Consider the following 17,113-nt stretch of genomic DNA (forward strand, 5'->3'; position numbering starts at 1 on the left):
ACTTTATGGCAAGAGATGCTTGTTTAAGGTAGGGAGGTATGTCAAGTGTTGGATGTTCATACACGCAAGCTCTCCTCCCCTCTGCGGCTCATCTCGTCATTATCGGGGCTGAAATGGGAAGAACGCTTCTACTGTAACTGAATAATAAGCAACACCCACTGTCATGGCAACAAGTACATACTGACAAAAAATCAGAGAAATATCAAATGTCTGTGTATGCCGAAGAAAACAGGGCTGGGTGAAGGTACAGGCTTACAGCACAAGAGTGAATGGTTGTGTGCCACTATATGCGGCTCTGTGATCGACCGATGATCGGTCCAGGTTGAACCCTGTCTCTCGGCCAATGGCAGCCCTGATGGGCCCCAACCCTCGTCCCAGCCCTGAGGGCAGGATTAGCGGTATTAAGAATGAATTAATAAGTTCTGTCTTTCATCTTGGGAAAAATGGGCGGAACTGGGCACCACCAAGAAAACTTCATATGGAATAGAATATAAAATAGTTTTTTTTTTTTCGATGTTAATATTTGCATGCAGAGTGGGAGTGGGAACCACATTCAGCCCAAGCTATGTTTGTCTGGACCAGACAATCCCTAATTCTCACAGCAGAATAATTAGAGATACATTATCTCGTATCTTGAACAACACAGGTGCTCAACAGCATTTAGGTTTTGAATAATCACTGGACATATAATTTTAATTGATCAAAGACACAGATAATTGATAGATCTCAATAATAATAACAATAATAATTATGAGAATATTTATAAATTACTTTCCATCATAGTCCTGCACAAGCTATATGTGCATAGTATATTTATAAAATCGACTTATGTGCATGTTTTTGCCCCTCCCCAATAATAAGTATAACACAATATATGCTAAAATATGTGCAAAATTTAGTCTTCTAGTCTAGGGGATAATAATAGGGAGAGACCTGTGAGTACAACATTCCCCTTAAATTGGATACGGTGCCTTATGTCTCATATTCGCACAATTAATATAGTTCAACATTTTATTCGAAAAGATGCGGTTTTGGTTCTCTGATGACTTTTGGGGTGAATTTTGGTCATTTCCTTATTTTTTAAAGACGTCTTATGCAGTTTTTTTTTTAACATGATTGGTTTCTAATTTGTCTTCGCTGTTTTCCCATGCAAAGCGAATACATGTGCCGAATGATCAAATACTTTATTGTTACACCACAACCTTGTAACTTCACAGTTAATGTTTCTATCCTGTGTCAAATTTCCATGTAGAAATCCCATCGGATTTATGGTGACTCACAATGATGCACAAATAAAACCGAATTATTCAGGACATCCAGCTATGCATTTGTGCCTCTGGGAATCTCAAAGGAAAACAAATGCATCCCATATTGTCTCAACAAATTTAACAAGACCAGCAATTTCTAACAACGGAACATTTGTCTGAAGTCACAGAATTATGATTTTGCTTCAGCAAACTCAATAGAATAACAACATCTGGGGTCTGAGTCCGGTTCTTTCTGACTCTGCCATCGACTCCGGCACCGTTAGCCATCAGGTAAAGCCTAAAAGACCAGAAATGATCCGCCGAGAAAAGCGAAGGAACCAGAACAGGTTCTGTCAGTCTGGATTAGAGTGCAGAGCAGATGACTTCAGATAATGTTATGCTGTCTTGAGCAGGAAAACCAAAAGGTCAGGATGCACTTAACCTCGTTGGATGGGGACTGTCACTTTGTGGCTTGAGTAAGCTCTCTCTTCTGAGCTGAGAGGGAGCATAGGGGAAACCGGCAGGATGACAAATTAATGGCAAACAAACAAAGTCTGGTCCCTGCGGGCCCACACACCCAATAAATCAAGTCATGGCAAAGGTTAGTGAGGTGTCTGTTAAACATAAAACCCACCTTTAAAAATCCAGTCCAAGCGTTGCATCATCATCGTAGACTGTTTTCCAGTGGCTTCTGGCCCAACTGTTGATTCTTCAACCTGCCTTTTTACCTGCATCTCTCAAGACAGCGTTGACCTTAATTTTCAAGGGAAAAGTTGCTCTTTCTTCACTCGACATGATTTCATGCTCCTGCGAGTCGAGGAGACTGAACTGCCGGGTTTTTTGGAATCTACCGAAAGGTTTCGTTGCAGTTCCGAAATCCTTTATAACTTTATAATGTCTGTATTTCATATATAATGTAATGTTGCACGGTAAAGCAGCGGCTAGCGCTTACACCTTACATTAGAATGAATGTGTAAGTGGTTGTGTGTCTCTAAATGACATGTGAAGGAGAGAGTGAATTGTACGTCTCTATCTGTGGCCCTGTGATCAAGGCTGAACCTCACATCTCGCCCAATGACAGCTTGGATAGGCTCTGCCCTGAGTGCAGGAGAAGCGGTATAGATAATGAGGGAATGAATGTTGAATGTATTTCTTTTACTTTCTCTCTCTCTCTCTCTCATAAATAAATATGGGGTGTTAGCAAAGAGACAATTAGACAGCATATGATTCATAGCTCAAAAAGCATATTCTGGTATTTTTTCTTAATCCCCTTTACCCTGCTTTACATCTGCTGCAGTACATGAAGGAGGGAGACGAAGTATTTTCACAACCATAAGGCGCACCGTACTAAAAGGCGCAATCTCAGTTATGTGTGCCATTACTGTATTTAACACATACATAAGGCGCACCTGATTATGGGGCACAGGTTTTATATACAGTCCACGCCCACACTTCCCCACACTTTAACGTTCTCATGGTAGTTGTCCATGTTAGTGATATGGCTGAGCTGGATGTGTTTGTGGCCATGTGTTTACTGCGGTAGGAGCGGATGATGGCCAGCTTTTCATTATAATCAACTGGAAGTTGCTGCGCTACCGTGGTCCTGGTCTAGGTGGAAAAATGGCACTGTTTCATGAAACGAAAGCACCAAGACGGACCTCCTTGGAAATGTTCAATTTTCATTTCTTCTGCTAGCGTTACTACTTTTAGTCGAATAGTGACTTTTGAAACGCTTCTCCCACTCTGTCTTGCTCGATGAGCCACTGCTCGAGTCTTTCCTCCAACTCGGGCCACCTCCTCTCATGTCCACGGAAACTCAGCTGCGTCTTCTTGATCTGTCGGAGCTCATTTTCCAGCTTCCTCCACTTGCGAACCATTGATTCATTAATCTTAAATTCTCACACGGCTGCTCGATTTCTATGTTCCTCCGCGTAGCTGATGGCCTTCAGTTTAAACCCTGCTTCATAAGCGTGTCTCTTTGCCATTTTCAGGGTTGTTAAAACAACGATGTTCTGCATAACGCACATACCCGTTCTTTTATATACAAGCAACGCCCACACTTCTCCCTTTACCGTTCTCATGGTGTTCTCTATTACGTCCGCCTTACAACAACAACACACACGGTGCGCTGCACTATAGGGCGCACAGCACATTTTGAAGAAAATCTAAGACTTTTATGTGTGCCTTATAATCGTGAAAATACGGTATTTGTCTTGCACCGATTGTCATGCAGTTTTCATAATTATCTGCCAGTATTTGGCCAGTGGGTAAGCTTTGTATTGCCCACTTTAGACAGAGCAGTTGGTTCTCTGTGGGCAATAAACGGCGGTTTCAAATATCCAGACACGCTGCTGTTTCGGACCGGAATAATGATGGAACAGCAGGGAAAACTTTTATCGGACTGAATCAAGGAGTCTTTCCTCCGACGCCATCTTTTCCCAACAGTTTGCCAAGAATAACCTCTTGTATCGAGGCAGGAGGTTTAATTGATAGTTCGTTCATTATGGCAAGAAAAGCGGGGGTTATGGCATGGGGTGGCTTAAGTGGTTTAGCAGTGTGACTTCACTTTCCTCCATCTGCATTCTGGCTGCGGTTCACTTTCAGGGGCCGATTTTCTATCGGAGCTCTAACCTACACAGGAGCTTGATTTCGTCTTTTTGTACAAATTCATTGCAATCAATTCTTGGGGCTTCATATAACATTTTCTGATGTAGTCTTGGTACTTGAATCTGGTCATGGCAATGGGACATGTTTAATTTCTTGAAGTCGTTTCACCTCTCTTCCAAGAGGCTACTTTATTTCTAACTCACCATCGGGAGGTGCAGATAGTTTAGCCCTGTGGCGGTTGACCACGACTAAAAGCAGGTGACACCTTGACTCACCCTTTACTCTGGGTTAAAATAGAATGGGGTGGGAACATCCTGAGGCAATAGATTGTGCAGCTTAAATACAGAACATCTGTAGTGATGAAGGCACGGATCTTTGCATTGGCAGAACCATCTCTACCAACCGCAGCACAAATGGATGGAGCAACCCAGAAATCACAGCACGTTTAGTCTGAGCTGAGCCATCACTTCGTACCATCAGGTCACGAGTGTAGGAGAAACGTATAAACACATCTACTTCCCCGTGGACTCATATGATGCAAAGGACTCACATGATGAGCATACGGGTTTGTTGACCCTGACGAGTCACGATGAAAGAGCCCCCCAGTTGACCCCACCTTCTCCTCGAGGCGTCAACTACTCCTCTCACAAAAGTACTGGATGGGTCAAGGAGTCATGTTTTTGTTTGAGTCACCCATGCCCCCTCGCCCCCCCACTCAGGATCAAATACTTGAAATTCCTCACATCTTGCCACAATGAGATATATCAGTTAATATGACGATCTGGATGATTGGGAATTCATAGTCAATAACTTTTAAGCACCTAACTTCCTGCAAGCAATTCTGATGGACCATTAACAAATAGCAGATATTGATTTCCCTAGTATTATACATTTAGGGAACTCCTGTGAGCAGTTCATTTTTAGCACCCCTACCTGCCTGTAGCGGAAGTTTACAAGTTCAGAATATCCTTTGTCCCCTTAAAACGTGTATGTACGCATCGACCAAAGTTTGCATGAGAAAGGGGCTGAAGACTGACTTTGTAGGTAAAGAGCTAAAAAAAACAAAAGACGGCGAAGAAAAACTTGAAACAAAACCATTAATTGTAATCTGAAGACAGTTAGGATGCCATTTGGGCAAAACACTTGCCATAGGTGTGTTTCTATGGTTACCTATTTTGGGCATCACCTAACCAAGTATTGAATAAATAAATGAACGAATACGTTATTGATCCCCGGGGGAAATTTGTGTGTTACAGTAGCAGATGAGCTGCTGCAACAGGCTGCCATCTTCCAGCACCATCTTACTTATTTGCTAATATAACTTCTCAGCTTATTATTCGGTTATTTGGGATGTTTTTGTGTGTTCATTGAGTTAAAAGGCATTAGGTTTGTTTTTGAGTCAGTTGACATATAAAATCAATACAAGTATTCGTGCTTTACTTGTTCAAAGTTGAATGTTTCCTCGGAGATTCAGTTATTATTACAGGTTGAGAGCAAACGATGGATGTGTTCCTGTCGGCCTCAATGTAGCCTTTATATATCAGTTTTATATTTAAAACTGATGTTTATTCATGAGTGCATGCAGAAGTTGGGGTGTAAAAAAGTGGATGGTGTCAATATTTAATACAAAAAGTGGCGGTTGCATGGCAGATATTTCTGCACTATAGTGTCAAACAACCTGAAATTTGCATTTTTTGGATGATGATGTAGACAGTCCGTCCAGATAAGGAGAACCAGAGAATTCGATCTGACCACCCCCTTTAGCCGAGGCAGAACTGATGAGCACACTCACCCCATAAAATAAAAACTGAGCAAAATGCTTTGGACTGAGCGAACCAGTTTTTTTTTTTTTTAAAAAGAAAGATCACTGCAAGTAACTAATGGTCTTCATTTATATTTCTATTAAAATTTATATCCAGCAATACAAGATATGGAAACCAACCGGAGGCATCGTTTAACAATTGCCTGCATTCACACACGTCACACAGATCAGCAATATTCGATCACTCGAACCACCGCAGGGGGCAGTTCTTAAACTTTAAGATATACGCTGTATTACTTTTTGTAGTTTGAGAAAAGAAACCTGTATAAGTATAGGAGTATAGGATATGAATAATAAAACTGGCTCCAGCGAGCGAGTGTTGTCTGTCCACCGCTGGCTCACGCTGTGATAAACAGCCGTGTATGCATTCTGACAAGCTTCTCTCCACCTACACACAAGAGCAGTCACTTAGACTGCTCTTTTTCCACACATCCCAGAAAAAACATGCACATACAGCGACATCTTTATGCTTTCTATGTATACACAACTACATAATGTCAAACACACACACACGTGTGAGTAAGTATAGAGCTGTACATGTAGAATGTAAATTATTCAAAAGGCTTAGTGCTTTGTCTTTTAAAAAACGGTAAAACATTTTTTTGTCGTTGTAGATTCTTCGTCCTGCTCATCGTCACCCTTCCAACAATCGTCCCGTGAACTCTGACCTGCTCCGCTGTGGCGGCATAAACATTAATTAAACTAATGTGTCTTTCAGAAAATGTACTTCAGTACTTCCAGTATCAGTACTTCATGCACGTACTGGTATTTTTTAATGATTATAGTTTGTTTGTACATGCATCTCTTATGCAAATGGATCAGTGATGGTGTTCCTTTCAAAAACGACTTTGTCCCTTCTTCTCTCCAATAAAAGCAGATCCTACATTGAGTCAACACTGTTTTTACATTTCAGCCGGTACTTCATATTTAATATATAAAGTCTTAGAGGAGCGATTCCATAAAAAATAAAAGGAAAAAAACACTTCTTTAAACATGTATGAGCTACTGTTTGTAGGCTCCTGTCCTTGTGACGTGAGGCTTTATTTTCTGGCTGTTCGGGTTTATCTCAACATTTACAAAGTGTCACATGAATTGGAGCCTTTTCAACACATGCCAGATATGGAATTTACAATCTCGACCAGGATTGCAAAGGAACGACTGCGGGATATTGTAAGAAATAGGGAGCGGGGAGTGAGAAGAAAGCTGAGTATACTTGCTGAATCTACAAGAAGCGTAGAGATTGGACTTGAGTTTAACCAAGCGAGAAAATGGATTTAGAAGCCGGCATGGGCAGCGCAAAGAACCGGGTTATCAGGTTAAAGGATAAAAACATGAGGGAAAAGCACCAACTCTGAGGTGGAATCAGCAGGAAAACTACAAACTGTCTCACTTATGTCACTATTACATGTTGACCTCGAGGAGTTTAGGGCTCAAAGCACATAGTCGTTTTTTCCTTGGTTAGTTATCAGCCAGCAAATAAAAAGGAGAAAGAAGTAGTCCGAGGCTGCACGGTGGTGCTTCCACCGCACAGCCTTTCTGTTTGGAGTCTCCAGGTTCTCCCCGTGTCTGTGTGGGGTTTCTCCGGGCTCTCTGGGTTCCTCTTGTGGTCCAAAAACATGCAGGAGGTACATTGGAGACATTTGCCTAACATGTGTAAATTGGAGGGTGATCAGTTCTTTGTCTCAGTATGTGGCCCTGCTATCTACTGGTGACCAGTTCAAGGGGAACCCTGCCTTTTTCCCAGTGCAAGCTGGTATGAGCTCCAGCATTCCCAGAACCCTGGCTGCAGGATAAGTGATAGATAATGGATGGATGGATGGATGGATGGTTGTGTGCCTCTACAGAGGAGAATGGGAGAGTGAGTGTGAGTGGTTGCATGTCTCCACACAACTTGTGAATGAATGAATGAATGAATGAATGAATGAATGAATGAATGAATGAAGCATCAGTTCTTTGTCTCTTTCTTCCTTTCCTCATTTGCTGATATTTAGTGATAGTAGTTTTTGATTTGCTCAGTCAGTCTCAGCAAGAAATATGGTTACTAATATTATCACGACTAGCAGCAGACGAGGGGAATAACGGACTGAGGCAGATTCAACTAAAGTTAAGGGTGTGGAGATCCTTGAATAGACCTCTTACAATAAACTGGTTGTCGCAGCACGTCGACAACACATTTCATGTGTATTTTTCCGCTGGTGTTGTGAAACAGATGTGCAGAACATGCAGCACATATTCTACTAAGGTAAAACAAACCAGCCCGCTCAGCTGAAATACCAGTAAATCTGAGGCGAGAGGTAGACGAGAATGTTTTGGCACATTCACTTGACTGCATAAATAAAAAATACATCTGCAACGCCATAAAAAGTGACCCTTAAGGACTTTCATTGAAAACACCTCACCTCATCTACCATCTCCATAAAGGATATGAAGTTTTGAAATCCGATATACAGTGTTGACAGTAGTTCAGCTTTTTACATGATTTCCAGTAAGTCTGTTTAAAACAGCCCTCAATATAAAGTTGACAAAGTCACAAGTCATTCTCAGGATTAAATTTAATTCTCAGCAGTGCTTTTTAGATAAACTCTTGGCTTTCCTTTTTTTGTGAGATGGTAAGCAGTCAAAGCCATGATATAACAATTCCAGTCGACTACAACAACAGAGATCCGTTGGGTGAATTCCCAATCCCTGCTCATGGATACAAAAGAGAGACTTTCTAATTTATAGGGTTTTTCATTCGCGGGAACTTTTTGGAAACATGTCAGTTGCTGTTGTTAGTTATGTGACAAAAGCTGCGTTAATTATCAAGATTGGCAGATATTCAGAATGATGTACCATTAAAGGGAGGATCATTTACATCTGTTTGGGGATTGGACGGACTTCACTTTAGTGTTATTGTATGTTTTCAATCAAAGTGTAGTTGGAGCAACTTTAAATATTCATTGCCATAAAGAGTCCCCTGCAAAATCACAAGATTCATTCATTCATTCATTCATTCATTCATTCATTCATTCATTCATTCACTCATTCATTCATTCCCTATAGTGCTTCTACTGGCCAGAACAAAGGGCAAGAGATGGAGTTCACCCCGGCCCGCCCACCAGTCAATCGCAGGCCAATACAGCTATTCGCACTTTTATTCACACCTACGGAGGTACAAAAAGGAGCCCGGGAACTCCATGCTGTGACGTGGGAGTGTGAGACACTCCTCTACTATCATCTGAGGATGAGGTGACAACCCCTTTATCATCTGCCCTACGAGGAATCCTTGCTATGACTTGTCAAGACAACCTTGTGAGTTGTGTTTGTGAAGCTCCTCAGTCATCGAGGTCCTGGTTACCTTTGGTCAAATCTTGGAATGGAATTGCTGGGAATTGGTGATGGTCCAAAGTGAGATGTGAATGGGTGAGTTGTTTTGCCGAAGCTAGTTTAAACAGGGTTGTAATGTTCATGTGTGCATCATTGTGTATGTGTGTGTGTGTGTGTGTGTGTGCGTGTGTTTGTTTTTGTGTCATTTGGGGCACAAAGGTACTAATTCCAGGTACTTACCTGAATTAGAATAGGCCTGGTTTGGGTTGTAAGTCTCTCCAGATGGTTTTCAGGGTGCAGACGGATCTGGTATCTATTGTCAAATGCACCCTTCAAATCATTCGGAGATATAAGACCATTAACCTCATGTGGCTTGAGGGCTGAAGGCGTGGGGTGGTCACTTGGCGCCGAGGCGTGCCGACCACGCTTTGCATCTTCTCTGCATTTCCACTACATCTAAAGTGGCTAATTTACAGATTTAACTCAGAAGACATTCTGTTTGATTGGAAGGAACAGAAGGAAGTAGGAAAGAAAAGTGTGATGAATATGACAAGTAATGAATTTTAGCTCCTTTCATGCTATTGTGGTTTATTATATGTACTTTGTCTCGGACCAAATTCTCTGCTGCTCCCGTGCTGTGTTCTATCAGCTCTTCGAGCAGCATCCATCCTGCATGTGCCCTTGGACTCAGTTGTGGTGTGTGTGTGTGTGTGTGTGTGTGTGTGTGTGTGTGTGTGTGTGTGTGTGTGCATGTTTGTGGTGCTGGGGAGGTGAATGAAGGGGAAATTGGACTACTTTTGATTCACAGCAATGATTTGGAAATGGATAGAGGTACCATCTGTGTCACAACAATGCTAATGGCCAGCAGCTTATTTGAATTTGTCCATACTGGAATTAGAGCATAGGGATGGTGTTTAGAAAATACTGGAGTGGGTGTGGATGAAGTGTCCAAATTGGCACATTTTGTTCCCCCGTCCATAATTTTATTGGCTCTGATACGCACACACATACAAACACACACGCAGCCACACTGTCGCCACCTCAATAATAATGCTCCCTCTATTATTAGCCAAATATGACTTGTGCTTTACGGTGTGTTATCTAGCGTTTAATGAAAACGGGTCTCTCACCTTCAGCCCAGCGCAGTCATCCCAGCTCATATATAAAATCATTTTCGGGGCATTTATAGGACGCCGCTGACCGAAATAAACATTTGCAATGGTTACTCTTGGAAACAAACGCTGAAATCCTTTCTGGACCCAACATGAAATCGATTTGAACCTGTTGTCCTTTAAGATGGCTTCTATAAAAGCTCTGATTCAAGTAAACATACAGCCGGCACTCCAGGAGAGAGCCCTTTGTCCCCCTTTCCTTTTTCCTCTTTTTCTTTTCCTATTCCACAGTTTAACCTTGCACACATACAGTATGTTCATGCATCTTTTAAGAGAGAGAACAGCAAAAGCAAAACAAGGGGTTAATGACGACTGACAGGTGGGTGAGAATGAGCGGGTCTGTCCTGATCAGTGAATGTGAGAAGGAAAGACAACTTAGACACAGACACACAGCTGCACAAGTATAAGAAGCTTGTTTACACGACGCCTCCACAGTAACCGAGCGTGCTGCTAATAGTGTTAATTATGTTAACTTAACCTTCATCCTCAACGTATGAGTTACAAACAGTTATGGATTCTGTTTTTCTGTCTTGTTTTTCTTTGTTTTGTTTTCAGATTGTTCTCCCTCCACATCTCACCCACAGTCTTCCAAACCCCCCTTTCACTTGCACAATGACTTTCTCATGAAATAATGATGCCGCTGTTCATTCAATTTGGGTTCAAGTTTGGTTCATCTTCTTCGTGAAGAGAGATTTTCACGGCTGTTTGAGTGTGGGGTTCCTCCGCCAGCTCTTACCTAAGCCATGCTGCACTTTTGCTAGCCAGGTGCACCACCACCTGAATGTGCAACTATGTCGTTTGAATTATTCAAATGTTGTTTGACCGAAGGCTAGAGTCACTCTGAAGAGGCTACAAGAGATTGTTTTAAAATGTGACACAAAGATAAAAAATTCTGATTTATGACACTGCAAAAACCTATAAAAGCACATACATATCCACGTATATCCTGCATTGCTTATGGCTGAAGCTACTTTGCTGTCAGCTGCCTGTTTGTCCTGCAATTCCAATTTGAATCAACAGTAAATAGAGAGTCTCTAGTGTCCAGCCTTCCATTGCATTTAATATGGAGGCAGTGGGTAAACCAAACATGACTGCCTTTGCTTTAACTAAGCATCCTCAAAAATGAATAAATGCATGAATAATACTTGTGGTTGTTTCTATTATGAGATGCATCCTGCATTCTTCCTGCAATACAAACAAAGGTGTAGACGAAGACCACCCTTTCCTGATAAATCCAAAGCCACTGGATGGCCACAAGTCCTGGCTAAAATGCGATGCTCTCCGTGTAAAAGGACCGGTCTGAACAGAGCTTTGTCACTGTTCTAGTTTCTTCTGTGAACGATATTTTATGGACAAGGGCAAAACCTTCTTCCCTCACAAGTCGAACTGAGTAACAACATGACTTGAGCTGTCAGTGTTTCGATACGCCCTCGCTGATAAGTGCGCAACCCAGCCAGCGATCCCTCTCCGGTGACAGCTCAAATAAATACTTCATGTCCCACACTCCGACAGAAAGCTCATTGGTGTCTTGTGTTTTTTTTTTTTTTTTTTTTTTTTTTTGCCTTCAGCTGTTAAACCAAATAGATATGCTCTCTGGCACAGTTACATAACTCCACATTAAATATGCAGTCATCAGACATTTCCCCCTGATATTTCCTCATAAAATTTTGGCTTGTATGCAGACTATTGTACATGTTTCATAAATATTGCAATCAATACAACGCCGGGGCTTGCCGTTCGAGAACACGGGTGAAGATGTGTTCCGATGACAGAGGAAACACCTGGGAATGCAAGCGGCTTCATATGTGCACACAGAGACATGAATAACAGTTTGTTTCTTGTGTAATTCTGTGAAAAAGCCAATTAAGTCAGTCTGTGGGGGGAAATAGAAATGACAAAGTAATTTCCATATTTGCTACCTGCTCGCAAAATAAGTCATGGGCTAATTAATGGAGAACTAGTGAATGAAAAGTCTCCAATTGCTCAATTAGTGGCTAATTATGGGTGTGTGTGTGTGTGTGTGTGTGTGTGTGTGCCACGCAGGAATTGCATTTTAAATGTATGTGTCTGGAGTTTTTCGTGCAATTACCCGTCCGATGATGTTTTTTGGCAAAAATCATTTGTATGACGCTGAATCGTATTGTGAGTTGACCGGCTTTCCCGGTTCAGTGCCTCATCTTTATCTCTAGGAGGTATACTTCTCAGCTTTTCAGACGCAAAGTTGCATTTCATTCTCTTTAGCGCTCCAGTACATTTATAGGTCAAGTTGGATGGTATCTGATTTGAGTCACCCGCATAGCCTTTTATCAATTTAGAAAAGCTGGCCTTTCTGTCAACCTCTGTCTTGGCCTGCAGCCGCCTGTATTCCCCTGATTAGACCAGACAGCCGGCTCATTCTCCGACCTGAGTAACTCACAAGCAGAGAGCAACTGAACTGAGTCCGGAAGCAGGAGACAAGGCGGGAGGGAGAGGGAAATATAATGATGAAATGTGGATGGGTCAAATAGAAAGAGAGAGAGGGATTGGGAGAGGACCTGGCTGAAAGGGAAACACTGTTCTTTCATTTTGTTTTTTTTTGAGGACTTTATCTCGAAAAAGTAAAAACATAAGTAACTGATATTTTGAGGAAAGATAAAAGAACGAATGAATAAGTTCATTAAAACAACTGGACTTTTGTCTCTTTTTTTGCCCATGCAATTACCCAGTAGAGTTTTCATCATTCTTCCATGGCTGATCGCAAATCTGAAAAAATTAATATGTGGGATTTATGTTGCTAATGTTCTTTCTCGGATGCTCAAGACTGTTATTTTTAGGACAAGTATGATTCTATATCTTCTCGTGATATCTCCAGTATTCTTCCATATAGTCATAAGTATAAGGGGGTGACCTATTAAGCTCAGTATAACAAGACGGCGTCCAACCATCTTGCAGCGGTTGCAATTTATATTTAGTGGCACAGCGGTCAGCGCTTCCACCTCACACCAAAAAGGTCCCTGGTTGGATTTTGCCAGGAGGCCTCTCTGTGTGGAGACTCCATGTTCTCCCTGTGTCTGCTTGGGGTTCCTCCAGGCTCTCCAGGTTCCTCCCACAGACCTACTACATGCAGGAGGTTCACCGGAGACCCTTCAATTGTCCAGACATGTGGATGAGAGGGTGAATGGTTGTACGTCGCAATACGAACTGATTGAACTGATTTTGTTCACTGATTGAAAGTCGAACCCATTCTTTCTAAAAGTCTGAGACAGTTTGTCCAGGGGGTTTTCATCGTTTTCGACAGACGGGGTAAAGTTTCATCTCATCCTTTTTCAACCCACATAAACTCTTTGGCCTCCTTTTCACAAAGCTTTGAGGGAGAAAAATGGAACACATTTCCAGGTATCTGAAGGGAAAAACACTCAGAAGGTTGAAGGGAATTCATGCAAATCAACATTTCTTTCTAATGTATCTTTCCATGCAAATTTAAGAGCAACCCCAGTCGGAGAGGTTTTATGTCAGCGTGAGCACAAACAAACACAGGTGCAAACATCTCTCTCTCTTTCTCACTCTCTCTCAATCGATTCGTTGATTTATGCATCTCTTTATCCATCTTTTCCAATATCCTTATGTGCAGACACTGGAGTTGATCTTGTGTCTGATTAAACACTAATAATATCTACGGTGAGCTTTAAAGTCACACTTCAGCTTTTCGTTTGATGCATCCCGACCACAACCCAAACATATCAAAATAGAAGTGTATTTATGGCAACGGAATATGATTATTAATGCAGTGTGGGTATGAGGCTGAGCCCTTCCCTTCCTCTCTCTGCAAAGCAGAGAGGTATCTTTTCCCATCCTTTTACGGTAATACTGACAATAGTAGCTTTGACAAGCCGACTTCAACCCTCTTCTTCTTTTCTGTGCTTTACAATAAAGAGATGTAAAAGACCGAAAAAGAGAAGGGTCTTACAACTGCAGGGATGGAGTTCAGCCACATTATTGAAACGTTCCCGCTCACATTTAGACATTTAGTCTTTCCTTGGTTAAGTGTGGTCCCTTCCCTGTCCGTGTCCATCACAGAAACAAGGGTGAGCACACTGGTGACAAACAGATGACGGCTGCTGCTGTATTAACCCAGAGATAAACCACAGTGCGCGTCGAAGGCACTGATTTAACCGAAGCTCTGGAATAAAACAGAGGACACTGGGATATGTCCACAGAGAAATTGTTGCGTGTGTGTGTGTTTTCTGTTTTAGATGATGTTGCTGGGTTTTATCCGTTGATCTATCCTCGCATGGATGTGTGGGCGTGCAGATGCTATTATAAAACCAAAAGGCCTGCTTTCTGTCCTGTAGCTGTCAAAGTTACATTGACTGGCTAACGTGTGATCGACGCATGGCACCCAATGCTTATAAGGAGCGTCACGCATTCCCACCTGGGTTCCAAGAAAACCGCAACAGTTGTGTATTTTAGAGCTCTTCGAATGCGCGCCTCTGGAGAATGCGGTCCCATGGCAGAACCTACAAACTCCTCACTCAGGCATGGCTTTGCGCAGACTGAGAACTTTTTGAGGGTAAATACTTAGTTAGCTCAAAACAAAGGCTGGAAAATGTTGCAGATAGATGGTTATGTTCAAATGCAACTAAATAATTCTCCTGTCGTGTGCACAGACACACACACACACACACACACACACACACACACACACACACACACACACACACACACACACACAGCAGCTCTGTAGACCTCATTTATTAGACTCTCTCGCTGCATGAGTTTTAAGAAGCGACAGATCTTTAAACGCCCACAGAACTTTCATTTCTGTTGATATCTCAGAGCGGAATACATCCATACCAACAACAAAGCTTTAAAAATCCCTCCTTTAAACAAAAAAGTGTGAAAATGTGTTGTTGTTTTTTTGTTAGCAACAACATTTTGATCCTTTTTAAGAAGATTTTTTTGTTTTCCATTTTCATTTTTTTTTTACCAGCATTTGCAGTGTAACATGAGCTGGAACCCTGACTGATGGAGCCAAAGTATCGCACTGTGTTTAAAAATCACAACATTTTCCAAAAAAAAAAGGAATGGACAGAATTTTTCATTCCATGAGAAATAGAGAGGAAGATGGACCATACGGACAAGAATAATTGGGTCCTTGGTGTCAGTGCGCACACACGTGTGTGTGTGTGTGTGTGTGTGTGTGTGTGTATGTGCTACACAACTACAAAATGACCCTCGTGGCAGTGTATTGAATGCGCCAAGCTAGTTTTACCCTCTTCGTGCACAAGTGAAATAACAAGAACAAAGTGATGAACTATTTCTCAGCATTGCTTTTCCTTTTTTAAATCACTTACTGCACTTTTATTTTTAAATTGTGAAAGCCAAAGGACTCGGAGCACGCAAGCGGGAAAGACACGCGTGATGTTCCTTTTCAATGTTTCATAACCACCTGAAAGATAATAGCTCCCTTCCAGGCACTCCTTCTCTCCTGCAGCAACGGGCTTTTGTCTAGAACTCTCTCAGACAAAATGCGGGGAGATATCTGCAGTGAATTTATTATCACTTCGCTGCGAGAACGGGACTCTGGGGAGAGCCTGGAATCTCAGCACGCCACACCGAGATGTACACCAGTCTTTGAAAAAAAGGTGAGTCAGCCAGTTAGATGCAAACATTCGGTGGGAGCGTTATTTACAACCAGAATAAAATGAGGAGTGTCATTCTGAGGCGAGATATTGGAAGCGGTAGTTTTGGAACCAGTCTCACTCAATTTTGATATTTTGTTCCACAGCCAGTATTGAGGATTAAACTGGCGGTGCATTGACGTCAGTCGCTCTGAACTCAACCCTCGCTGTTCACCTTTAGAGTCATTTTATTCAAAATAAGAATTTTAGCTCAGTTTGTTTGGCTTCTATTTGTGCTTCCGGCGCATTTATGTGTCAACAATCAAATCATGGCAATTTGCTGAACCGCTACTCATTTGCAGCTCAACTATAAAAAAATGAATCATTTTCCACACTTTGTAATGAATATGGTAATTAAATCAAAATTTAAGAATGGGGTTGAAGGGGTTCTCAAACGCTGTCTACACATCAGGCGTAAAATAGTTAATTACCTAATAGTACAGGAAACAGTTGTGCTTCTGTTGTCACAACGTCTTCAATGGACATTTGAAAATTATTTTTGTGCTTCAAATTAATCAATTACAATTTGTAACATACTATCACTTCATACACATACTGTATGCTGCATCACATATCCACTCATCCACAGAAGTACTACAAACCTATATGCAATGTAACTCTGAAAACTCTGCCGATGTGCCCCTATGGGTTTTATGTCAGCACTGCATGGCAGGAGCAAATTCAGCAACTTCTCAACAACGCACGCTCACACTGTCACTGGCCCACTGAAATAGATACAGATAACCTGGTGCAGAAGAATCTCAGCTCACCATGGAATCCTCCCTGCACAACACTGGAAGTGTTTGGCATTTAATGAATCTGGGCCGGTGTGGTGGTGCAGTGTGAGGGCTTCTGCCAAGCAGCATGAAGGTCCTGGTTGAATTCCAGTTGCCTTTCTGTCCGGGGTCTCCATGTTCTCCCCGTGTCTGGGTGGGGTTCGTCTGGGTTCTAAAGTTTCCCCCTAACAGTCGACTTTAAGTTGGCCTGACAGATGAATGAGAGGTTTGTATGTTATATTCATTCTTATTTGCATTAAATAGGAGTTGCTTGTGTGTGTTCCTGTGTGTGTGTGTGTATGTGTGTGTATTGTTTGAAAAAAGGATTTTTTCATTTTTCATTTTTCACATTTATCTGTTTTTTTTAAATGAACTCCACATAGAAACCCTCACCCTAATTGCTACACAGGGTGAACACAGTGGCAACCAGTCAGACAGTCTCAAATCATTATGTCGGCTTGAGAATTTAATAAAGGGAGTAATTATCTGCCATGACATCAACCATGATGTTCGGCAGATAGGA

This window comes from Fistularia commersonii, chromosome 1, assembly GCF_037954325.1.
Source record: "Fistularia commersonii isolate RoL2024-O1a breed Wild chromosome 1, RoL_Fcom_v1.0, whole genome shotgun sequence".
Taxonomy (NCBI): domain Eukaryota; kingdom Metazoa; phylum Chordata; class Actinopteri; order Syngnathiformes; family Fistulariidae; genus Fistularia; species Fistularia commersonii.